Source organism: Papaver somniferum, chromosome 5 (genome assembly GCF_003573695.1).
Source record: "Papaver somniferum cultivar HN1 chromosome 5, ASM357369v1, whole genome shotgun sequence".
Taxonomy (NCBI): domain Eukaryota; kingdom Viridiplantae; phylum Streptophyta; class Magnoliopsida; order Ranunculales; family Papaveraceae; genus Papaver; species Papaver somniferum.
The window spans coordinates 1,033,172-1,045,760 of record NC_039362.1 but is presented as its reverse complement, the minus strand read 5'-3'; the positions used below and the strand labels follow the sequence as shown (position 1 = coordinate 1,045,760).

Here is a 12,589-nt window from a genome sequence, read left to right as displayed (position 1 = left end):
AGTTTGAGAATCTAGATAGGCTAGTTTCTTATGCATCTGAAGTTACTGGTTATGCTGAAAACAAGAAGTTTAAGAAAGTCACTGGGATCAAAACTAAAGAACTCTTGATGTGGATTACGGTTAATGAGCTAACCGTTTCTGGGGATGACAAAGACGATAAGAAGTCCGGGAGCAAGATTACGTTCAAGACACCCACTGGTCTTTATCGATCTTTCCCTGTTTCGAGTTTCACCATCGAAGAGTAATTCAGTTAGTTATATATGATGATATGATGCATATGCTTATGTTGTTTGGTTCCTTTAGTTTGTTTTAAATTTCTTAGCTAGTTTTCTAAGTAGTATTATGAATAAAGTTTTAATGTATTAGGTGTTTGTTTTACGATCTACATGTCATGGTACTGTGTTTGTTTACATGGACTAATACAACTTTATTATAATTGGTTGTTGTGTGGGTGGAAATGAAGTTAATTTGGTAGAGATATTTTGGTAAGATTATTAAATTGTGTTAAAATTGGTTGTTCCCTGTCCATGTCGACATCCCCATCTTTACCTTTGTCATGAAGCCCATTTTGTTGATCTCCACCGGTGCAATTGCTTCCCGTGCAAATACTCTGGTTCCATGGTGAACTAATATCCCCTTCATTCCCATATGATGAAGGGCCATACTGAAATCCAGATGCGGAGCCGGGGAAACCATCCATAAATCCGTCATCAGATGTCTCTTCAGTGGACGTTATCATTGGCCAAGGTCGACTTAAAGGTTTCTCGTGTTCTTGCTGCATTGCTCTTGAAACACTCATCTTTATTTTCTGTATGGTTTCGTCGATTCTGTCATCCGGTTTTCCCGCAATGTTGGTGTAAGCTGTCGATGCAGGGTGATTTGCATTAGGATGCACGAGTGAGTCGTATCTAGGTGGAGAAATTCCTGAATGTTGGAACTGGAAATCGACGCGTTTCTTCGAGAGAAGGTGAAGCATCTCGTCTTTAAAGCAGCCGAGAGCAGCTTCAGTCAAGTGAGCTACCTGCGGTGGGGCTAATGTGGTTGCAATCTCAGCCATTAGATGGGAGAATGGTTTGTGTGTAACCGGATCAATTCCCATTCCGGACAGCTTCTTCTTCAACTTAGTGTTCCAGTGATTCTTTATATCATTGTCAGTCCGGCCAGGCAGTTGTGCTGCAATGAGTGACCACCTGAGCTCCAAAAAAAATTAGATAACAATACCGGAAAATGGAAGGATTTTGAAGCCAATAAGATGTATGTATGTGTTTTTTTTACCTGTTTCCAACAACAGAATGAAGCTTCACAATGGTTTGCTCTTCGGATTCAGAGAATTCACCGTGTTTGAGATCGGGACGGAGATAGTTTGTCCATCTCAAACGACAACTCTTACCACATCTCTGCAGACCTGTTATTATACAAAACCAAGTTGTTCAGGTAAAAATGAGGGATGTAAGCAAACAAAAATAGATGTTATAAAATAAGAGTGGGTTCTCTATATACCAGCATTTTTAGGGATGAGGCGCCAATTGCGAGTACCATGCTGCGCAATGTATGCAGAGAGTTTGTTGTCTTCTTCAGGTGTCCATTGTCCCCTTTTCACGTTGTCTTTCCCGGAATTCTTCCCATCTTAATTTCTGCAGTCTGTCTCTTTCCCGTTAATTAAAAAAACTTGTCACAACAAACAGATTTAGAAGAGAGATCGGCTTGATTAATGGCAATAAAATGGAGAAAAAAAATACACAAGAAAATTGAACTATGTGTAAGTGAGTGAGAAGAGAATTAGTGTGCAGAGGTTTTTAAACAAAAAGGAATAAGAGAGGAGAAGTGCTCACGTGGATGCATTCTGGCATTGATTATGCATGATTTGCTTAAAGAATTCAACGCTGTTATGTGCGTGAATTATGTACCGGTAGCCCACCCTCAAGACGCTCGGTCAACATTCTTTCAACGTCGAAGCTACGTGCGAAGCTCACAGACACATACACACGCATAACAACTTTGTATATTCTTTAACCAGTCATGCAGTTTCACATGGCCATATGCTGAAAATCCAAAGTGCATGCCCTCTCGAGTTAGTTAGTAACATCTTCTTCCTCCTGCTCCACAGTATCTTCTTGGGTAATTGAATCTTTGATGGACTTGATCTAAGCTCTTGCAGCATCCCAAAATACATGGAATTACATCACCAGCAGTAGCCTCAAACCTCAGTTTTGAATTCTGCTGGAAAGGCTAATTGAGCAGTTGACTCCATATTAATTATTTTGCCCGTACACAGAAAATCAAGAACTAATTAAGTGCAACTTGGAACTTGTTAGATTTTTAGTTTGTTGATATCTGACGGTGTTAATGCCGGAGAACCTCCCTTTTATGGGTTCAGAATGCATTTCAACTAGCTAGAAGCTTGATGAGACTTGCGAGTCTGGTTCAAGTTGTACTGTATCCTGGTGCAGGTAATGGGCTTGAAACAATACGTGTGTTGATGGGCTTGTTTTCCCTTTGTCATAAGAATGAACGGTTTTTTGGGCACCACCCAATTTTGGTGGGGGAACATTAAGTGACAGGAACATCTACCCTATATTTTTAAGGGGTGTGCTAAAGATTAGAGAAGACTAACCTGCCCCCATCCTAATTAAGATTATAACTAATCCTAATAACCCATTAATCTAACCACTACCCTTTAGTCTAACCCACTAAATAAAAACCTAACTAACCCAACTGATTAATTTTAGTTTCAAAATTAAACAAAACCCTTCCTCTTCTTTTTATCTTCTTTTCTTCTTCTTTGTAGACATCGTCGTTAATCGTCGATTCGAAAAAATTTCATCGTCGACTAATCAATTGTTTATAAACAATGCGCTCCAAGCAGACTCCAAGAATTCCAGGATTGAGTATGGGACTCGCACATATAGCGAATCTCCCATATGAAATTCAAATTGGTACTTGAAGCAAAGTTGAGAGACCAGATCAAGCATCCAACAGGGAAAAAAAAGTTTGATTCGAGTAAAATGCAAATTCGCGGGTAATTTTCTTCATACCCATTCCTTTTAATTAGTTTTTTGTTGAAGAAATTGATTAGAAATCATCAAAACCCACTGTAAATGGTAGTTACAGTAAACATTTTGGCTAGGAGAATTTTGGTCTAACCCTAGATTTGGTAACCGAAACTCTAGAAATAAGAACACTTCGGTGAAGTAGGCTAATGTATGGTAACCGAACTATGTAGTTCAGTAAGCTCTCAAAAAAATTAATTTCGGAACCAAACTCATTGTTTTTAAGAAAAAACTGAGTTCGGTTTTGTCGATAAATTTTTTTGTAACCGAACTTTGATAATATATATTTCGGTTACCTCGCATTTATATCAGGTAACCGAACTTTAGTCTGGTAACAACAAAATATATACTTCGGTAACCTCGCAAAAAAAAATTTGGTAACCGAATTTTGGTAATTAATATATAGTTCGGTTACCTTGCAATTTATACCAGGTAACCGAACTTTTGTTTGTTGACACTAAATGATGTGTTTGGTTTACCTCTTTAGTCCTATTTTATCTGATTGACAATATTGGCTTGGCTAATACTTTGGTTTTCATTCATTAGGAAAAAGGAAAAAATATAATCCACACCTATATGAAGACTTGAGAACTCCAACCCCTCGTGGTAGAATACATTTGGATTTCCGAAAGCGTGGTACCAAAAATGATAAACATGGAGGGAGATTGTTACCGGAAGTCAACCAAGCGAATGATTGTAATGTAATCCAAGATGTCAATGAAGAGGTGATGGATAATACTGATCATGCTATTGAAGAAGAAAAAGATGATGAAGAAGAGCAAGGAAATGAAGAGGATGAATATGTAGAGGATGAAGAACAAGGAGAAGAGGTTGAAGATTTAGAGGAAGAAGAACAAGGACAAGGCAAAGAAGGAGAAGAGAGAAAGACTCGGAATAAGAAAGAGAGAAAGAGTCCGAAGAAGAAGAAGGACAAGAGGAAGATGAATAAGAGGAATAAGAGGATGACTCCGAGGAAGAGGCTGAAGAACAATAAGAGCAAGAAATTATTCCTGCTAAAGAGAAAAAGAAGTCGAAGCCGCCTAGTCCTAGATATTCACACATTCCCCCGGATGATTTTTGTTTGTCACCAAAGAGCCCAACTTATGGTACTCCAAATGATGGAGGGGAAACATTGTTTGGCTACAAACACTCATGGGCTGCGACGATCTATCCCACAAAGGTATTCTTAATAAACAAAACAAGTTTTTTTTTTTTGACATATGTTCCGTTAAGTACTAATAGTGTGATGTTCTTTTTGTAGGATCATAATGATGCAGTTCGTCTTATTCGTCGTCAAAAGGCGTGCACATGGGATCTTAAATATGAGTGTGAGGATTCAGGAGAAGGTGAAAGAATGTGTGCTATGGAATGCCATTAATCACACACATGAGTAATTTGACAATGTTGGCGTATCTACATTTCTCGAGAGACATTATTTAGAGATGGCTACCATGCATCTTCCATTTGGATAGATGGGAATTATTCCTGATGATTGCATGAGAATCATCGGCCTACCAGTGGAAGGTAAATGTCTTCGCGAAGGCTAAATCCCCTCGATGCATTATGAAGCTCTTGGAGCATTGACTCTAAAGTGTCTAGGATGGGATGCAAGAAATGCATAATGTGAGTTTGGACGTTCTATGAAGGAGCCTGAATTTGGCGATGAGTATAATCCCAAAGAAGAAAATGAGCCCTGAAGAAGATGGTGAAGAAATTCAAGTTGGTAAAGTTGAAGGAAGCATTTGATGGGCAGCTCAGAAGGTAAAGAAGGGAAAGTTGGTGATGGACGAGGAGACGCTTAAGCACCATGTCACTGCTTATTGGTTATATCAGCTAGGAATTGTTATTTTTCCCGACACTTCTAGAAATAGGGTGAATGCACATTATCTACAGATTTTGGAGAACCTCGATGAGGTCAACAATTACTCTTGGGCCACTAGGGTGGTTTCATTTCTTCAAACAGAGCTGAACAAAAGGTCGAGGATTAAGACAACTCAAATTGGAGGCTACTTAACTCTTATTCAGGTGATCTTCTACATTATTAATTAGAAATTATTCGAAAAGATTGTGTGTTTCCAATTTAATTTTCATCTATGTGGTTAATATTTTCATTTTTTCGCATAGGTTTGGATCTACGACCACTTCCCTTCTCTGAAATTGGATAAAGAGAATAAACCTTATACCTATGACGATCCTACAACAGGAAAGAGGGTGTTCTTGGATGCATATAAGAAGTCTAAAGAAGAGCAGTTGACTTCGTTGAGGGAGAAATTGGATAATATGACGGTGAACGATGTGGTATTTCGCCCATACGGCGTACCCGATGATGTGGATGTAAATGAAGTCGACATGCGAGATTTCTCTTGGGCCTCGGGTTACTATGGACCAATTTGGTATACTAACGGATACTCAATGTATAATCCACGGAGAATACTAAGACAACTTTCTTGTATCCAAATAGTACCCGACGTGGAGAATGAAAAGTTCAATTGATGGTTCAAGGAACAAAGAACACTGATAACTATTTTGTCTCAAAACACGATCCAATTCCTACGGTAGGATATTGGAATGAACTTAATAAGCACTACTTATTTTTAGGTGATTGTGTACCTTTAGATGAAGATTTAAATGCATGTGACGAAGATTATATGGAGTGGTATGAAGGTATTAGTCATCCATTTGTAATAAATAGACAACAAAAAGCTCGTGCTGATAAGGCGAAGGCGAATGCAAAGGAGAGGGAGGCTAAGAGAGCTCAGAAGGATATGCCTATTTGTGGAGAAGAATCTATTAAGTTATGGGATAATGTGGTATCAAAATATCTTCTCTTTATACTTCAAGTTGTTATAAATAATTGAAAATATATTTACTTGTGGTTAAAATTGGAATCAGGTGAAGAAGAGTAAGAAATTGTTGAAGAAATGGCTGACTAAAATCGGTAGTGGAGAGTCGACATCGACTAAGGAACAAACCGACCTCTACGTCCAGTAGGAGGGTCTTATATCTCAAAGAATGGTGGAGCCAAGTCGGTCTAAGCAATTGAAAAGGGGTCTACAACAAGGAGAAGGTTCAAGTCGCACCATTCGTACCACGGAGGAAGAAATCGGTGGAGGAGATGAATCCCCGACTGATGAGGAAGTTCAACCTAACACTCGTGGTAAACGAAGAAGTAAAAGGTTTCGTCGTAGTGGTCATCAGTGATTTCGTATGGTTGTAGTTTCAAAAAAACATATTAGTTATGGATTTTGTATGCTTTAATATCGTATGTTTGTGTTGTAAATAGTTAGTTAAGGAATTTCGTAGTTTGGTATGTATTACACTTTTATATTTGTTTTAATTGGGTTTGTGTTTGAATTTTATGTTTGTTTTGTAAGTAGAGTACAAAAACTCTTCAAACAAAAGGCTACAGGGTATATTTCGGCTAGCTGGAAATTTTAACCAGAGAACCGAACTTATAGTTCGGTAGTCTGTGACAAAATACAGGTTACCGAACTTTGTTTTTGGTGACCTGCAAAAACTAACCAGATAGCCGAAGTTTAGTTTCGGCAACCTGAAAAATTACCGAACATAGAGTTCGGTGACCTAAAATAATTTCATAGGTTTCCGAACTATTCTGTGTAGGCTGAAATCCAAGGCCTACTTTAATTTGAGGCTACAGAGAATAGTTCTGTTACCTCTTAAATTCACCAAATAAAAGAACTCTAAAGTTCGGTTTGCTCGCAACATTTTCATAGCTTGCCGAACTATTCTCTGTAGACTCAAATTTTGCTTTGTCCACAAGTTGAAAGACTCATCCTCTTTATGCAGAATTCAAAAACTGCACTCTTAACTTTGTTTTAGAGTGGTTTGTGTATCATTTATATGTTTAGTTTGGGTTTCAGGCTTCAAAGAATAGTTAGGTTACCTTACAATTTCAACTGGTAACCGAACTCTATAGGTCGGTTTGCTGGTAAAATTTTCATAGGTTTCCGAAATATTCTATGTAGACTGAAATTTTTCTTTGTTCACAAGTTGAAAAAATCCTCCTCTTTATGTAGAAATCACAAGTTGCACTCTTAAGTTTGTTTTAGAGTAGTTTGTGTACCATTAATATGTTAATTTAGTTTGGGAGTGGTTTGTGTATCATTTTATCATGTTTCGTCTCCATGTATGAAAAACTCTACTCTCTCTTTATGGCTTTAATCTCATCTTTCACAGCTAAATACCTCCTCGAATCTACTGTTCACGATCTGTTGTGTCCTCCTATGAATATTTCTGTCCAACGCCTCAAAAATTCTATATATATGGTTCCACCAAGCATCGGAAGTTTGATCCATGTTAAGGTACATATCTTGGTTATTGTCGTGTTCAAGAATTTTATAGTACTCTCTATCCTAGTCGTGCTTCGTAACCGTAATCCACGATCAAACAATAGAGACATATTCATCATTATCGAACGGAGGGTCCATTTTTGGTGCTTGAAATAGATAGATGAAGGAGAATAAAGAGATGATGAACGAGAATAAAAAAGATGAGAGAATAACTTGAAAGCGATAGGTGAGTGAGATAGAGATTTTGAAAGGGACATGTTTCCTTTTATAGAATTAGGTGAGTGAGATGATAAAGACCCAACTGCTACTTTAAAAAAAATGTCCGTTCAGTGAGTAATAACGGGGTAGGAGTCAAACTTAGTTGCTGGGTCAATGTAAAAATTAGCAGTTAATGACGTTAGGGCTTTGAACCATAAGTTCCGCAACCTGTCAAATTTAAACAAGTAACCGAACCTGCTACCTTTTTCAAGGTAGACGAACTGTACTATACAACCAGAACTTTGCTTAATCATAGAAAAACTTAAGTTCAGCAACCTGTGAAATTTGACCAAGTTGACGAATCCAGAGTTCAGTTACATCGCAGATTTCGCAGGGCACATTCGGCAGTCTCTGTATTCCTACTTTGTAACCGTACTTATATCTGTAAACTCAAAAATATATTAAAGTTAACCCAATAAATAATATCACACTTCAAAAAACATAGTATTTGATTCATAAGCATACTTAGTACCATTACATGTGTCATTTAATCATCCTCAAGAAAAATTTGACCTTCATGTACAATTTCTTCTGACTTCTTCAAAGCTTTCCACATCTCCATGTTATGCTCATACGTAACACACGAACCCAATATTATGTCGGGGTTAAATCCAGGCCAATAAGAGGTTCCGGATATCAGAGGCAATGGGCAGTCGTTTTCTAACCGGAGGCCTATAAAGTGGTTGTTGTTAATCAATGCTATCACCAATTTCCTTCGTTTAAGTTGCTCGACACATAGGGTTGTTTTGGGGGTGAATGTGAAACTAGCATATTTTGAGAAATAATGAACCACACAATTGAATGCCTCGGCGATTAAATGTCCACATCTCGGCATGTTCATCCAATAATCCGTTGTGACCAGATTGCCCCGTGAACACTACACGAAATCTGGGAGTTTGTAACGTCGGAAAAACGTTAGTATCTATATATTTTAACGTCAAGAAAACGTTGGAAAAGTGTCGTTATTATTAGTGTTACAATAATTTATCAACGGTTGATTTCGTTACAATAAAAATTTATTAAATAACTGTTTCATTTATTGGAATAAATACACCAACGGTTATCTAGCAGAAGATTTATCTGATGTCATTTTGTTGTAACGGATAGCTGTTATTGTGCAGATCGTAACGGTTGGTCTGTAACAGCTCGGTGTAACACATACTATAACGGGGACTTTGTGTGTAACGGTTGACTTATTGCCACCTGTCCTTCCTTGTAACAGATATAGCAACGATTTTAATCGTTGTTTAGTTTATTGTAACAGATTGAGTTTAACAGTTATTGTAACGATTCCCAACCGTGATAGCTCAGTGTAACGGCTGTCATACGACACGTGTCAATCTATTCTAACGTCTAAAGTAACGGCTTCAAACGTTGATGATTGATTGTAACATTTTGGATATAACAACTTGCTGTAACGATTCGATTCGTAACAGCTGACTGTAACGTTTGTCGTCTTCCACGTGTCTATCGCTTGTAACATATAGACTAACGGCTTTAAGACGTTGACAATTCATTGCAATAGTAATGAATTTGTCAGGTGTGCTAATTACTAACAAATATTATAACGTTGATTGACGTAGGTAAAAAAAATAGTTTTCAAAAAAAAAAACGTTTTTTTACTGGTATAAATAAGCTTCTATAATTGGACCTTGCAATGCAATGCAATCTATTCCTGAAGCTGCAATACAATTAGTTTCTGAAGCTGTATTGTAATTCATTTTTCAAACCTGCAATACTGAATCTGAAACCCATAATTCAATCTTATTCCGCAGTACATACATTCTCATTCTAGCACAAGGAATTCATTCATTCAATTATTTTGGAATTCAATCTCATTCCACAATACATACGTTCTCATTCTAGCAGCATAAGGAATTCATTCATTCAATTATTCTGGAATACATACTCCTCAATCATTCACATATGTAAAGTATATATGAGTATCATCTTTACATTGGAAGAACTACTTAAGCCTAAAAAAATACATGGTTCCCTATATGGTTATAATCAAATGAGAAGGATTGTGTTTTTCAGCAGTATCTAAATATAAGCAAGTGTTATTCTGCATTATATATACCTTGGCTGAAAAAAGTTGTTATCCGTCAAAAGAAGTTGACCATTGACATCATAGTAGCCTTAACCAGCTCTTGCAATCAATTCTAGTTTCCTGACAAAACAATAAATGAAACTGAAACCAAAATTAGAAACAGATCTCATAGGAGAGAAAGATTCATTCAGTAATTTGGGAATTTCGTTTTACATGATTCTGCAAACAATAAAATTAGTGACAATCAAATTGGAACAATGTTCGCAGGAGAGACGAAGAATCATTCAGTTACATGTGCATTGTCATTCTGGATTTCATACATTTTCATTGTTGAATACCGTTCATTCATAATAATTTGAACATTGACAACCTAAGTATCAAAAGTTTATATTTATTTGACAGAATTGTAACTGGCAATTCACATACACGGTTCATATGAAAAAGTCTGAAAATTGTAGTAAGAGTTTACTCACCATAGGAATTATAGACGAGAATGTTTACTTCTCAGTTGTCCTACTTCCACAGCTTCGCAGGACCAGCACTATCTCATATCTTCCAACTTGTCTACATGTCCAGGTATTCTTGCACATCAACAGTTCTAATTATATTTCTCTATCAATGTCCTGCAACGCAAATACAAGGGCAGGGATAAACCTTAATTTAAGAATCTTGATTTTGGTTACAAGTTAATCCCTCGCTTGTACAGCTTTGCAAGGACAACATGGTCTCACTTGTTCATCATTTGTCCAGCTTCAGGTGTTTGGATCAATGAATCCTAAAAAAGCAAAGAGAATGGTAGTATGAATCAACCAAATTTTTCATTTAGAGGAGACCATAATAATGATAAGTAATGCACATAACTTTAGTGTGGTAAGAGTTTACTCACCAACTGGAATTAAGTAGGTTGCTTGTCAGGCTTGCTGCATCATCAATCTCCATAAGGTAAGCGTTATTTGTGCCAAGAGAAACAATGCATATGCACCGATTATTCGGAAAAGTAATGTATCTACAAATACTCAATGTGGTGAGTTGTTTCTTCTGCCATAAAAATGGATCTTTTGTTGTTGTATACCTAACCTGCAACCAAATTTTGATCAAGTGAAAGAGACCATAATAATGATAAGTAATGCAAGAAACTCTAATGGGTTAAGAGTTTACTCACCGACTGGAATTAAGGATGTTTACTTGTCTGGTATTAAGCATCAATCTTCATAAGGTGAGCTTGATTTATGCCAAAATAAATAACTCACCTACATCTGGTTTACAGAAAATTAAGATATAGAGTAATATGTTTTTTCTCTACCAAAATTCGATGTGGTGAGTTGTTTGTTCTGACATAAAAATGAATATCTTGTTATTTAGTTTTTGTATACCTCTCCTACAAGACCTGTTCAAGAGATCGGAATAAAATCATTTGAAGCAACTTCATTTATTCCAGCTCTTGAACAGCCTTGCAGGAACAGACAACAGTCTCTTATCTTGTTCTTCACTTCAGATGGTACTTCCACACTAACACATCTCCAACTTCAAGTCTTCCAATCAATGAGTCCTCAGAAAACAATAAGAGAATGGTAGTAGGTGAGTATTTCAGTCATGATAAAATAATGACAAGGGAAACTAATTATCATAAGAGTTTAGTCGCCAATGGAATTAGAGAGGAAAAACATATTATTTGTCAGGTTAGCTGCATCGATCTCCTTCATTTACAACAAACTTAACGACTAATACGTATCCACTCTGAAAAATCTATGGTGGTAAGTTGCACCTGTTGGCAGGAGTCATGTAAAACATATATTTTAATAGATCAAAATAGGTAAGTAAACAAACCTGAGATAGAAAAGGAAACCTGCACCTTCACATCAACAATGTCTCATATAACGGTGATGCGAGCACATCTCTAGGTACTTCAAAACTACCACATCTCTTATCTTGGTGTACACTGGTCCTACAAGGCTATGTAAGTGGTGGCAAAAATACATTACTAGATATGCACTTGTTAACTATGAATTTTTTCCACACTTACACAGCTTCAAGTCACATCAATGAATCCTAAAAAGCGGGGGTCTAACAACACCACCCAATAATTCGATTAGCAATCTGTATGGACAAACTCCGAAATAATTTGCTAGAGAATCAACTAGACATTCAGACTCAATCTAGATTAAAGTATCTCAAGGAGTCAATATCTCTCACTTGTTTTGATTTACTCAAGCTAAAACAATAGCGAGTCTTTAATCAAGCACAAGGAATAACTTGGACGGTACCAAAGACCAATATCCAAGGATCAATCAATATCAATCAACAACCAAAGGTTGGATTTCCAATTGATGATCTCTAACGCACAACCTGTATTATTTCAATTATATAAAATATAGTGCGGAAAAGAAATAACACAGACACCAAAAGTTTTGTTAACGAGGAAACCGCAAATGCAGAAAAACCTCGGGACCTAGTCCAGATTGAATACACACTGTATTAAGCCGCTACAGACACTAGCCTACTCCAAGCTAACTCGGACTGGACTACAGTTGAACCCCAATCAGTCTCCCACTAATTCAAGGTACAGTTGTACTCCTACGCCTCTGATCCCAGCAGGATACTGCACACTTGATTCCCTTAGCTGATCTCACCCACAACTAAGAGTTGCTGCAACCCAAAATCGCAAACTTTATAATAAACAAATTTGTATCAAACAGAAAAATCTATCAGAGGATCAATCTGTCTCCCACAGAAAAACCCTAGGTTTTGTTCCGTCTTAAGATATAAAATCAAGGTGAACAGGAACCAATTGATAATCCGGTCTTATATTCCCGAAGAACATCCTAGATTAATCAATCGTCTCTCAACAATCCTTCTTGAATACACAAACGGTTTGTCGAGGAATCACAATAAGTGAGACGAAGATGTTTGTGACTTCTTTA

The 12,589-nt window shown here is 37.0% G+C and overlaps 1 pseudogene; it reads right to left on the bottom strand.

Moving 5' to 3' along the window:
- Nucleotides 1-463: 463 nt before the first annotated feature.
- On the bottom strand, nucleotides 464-1,626 carry LOC113277157 (annotated as a pseudogene).
- Nucleotides 1,627-12,589: the final 10,963 nt, after the last annotated feature.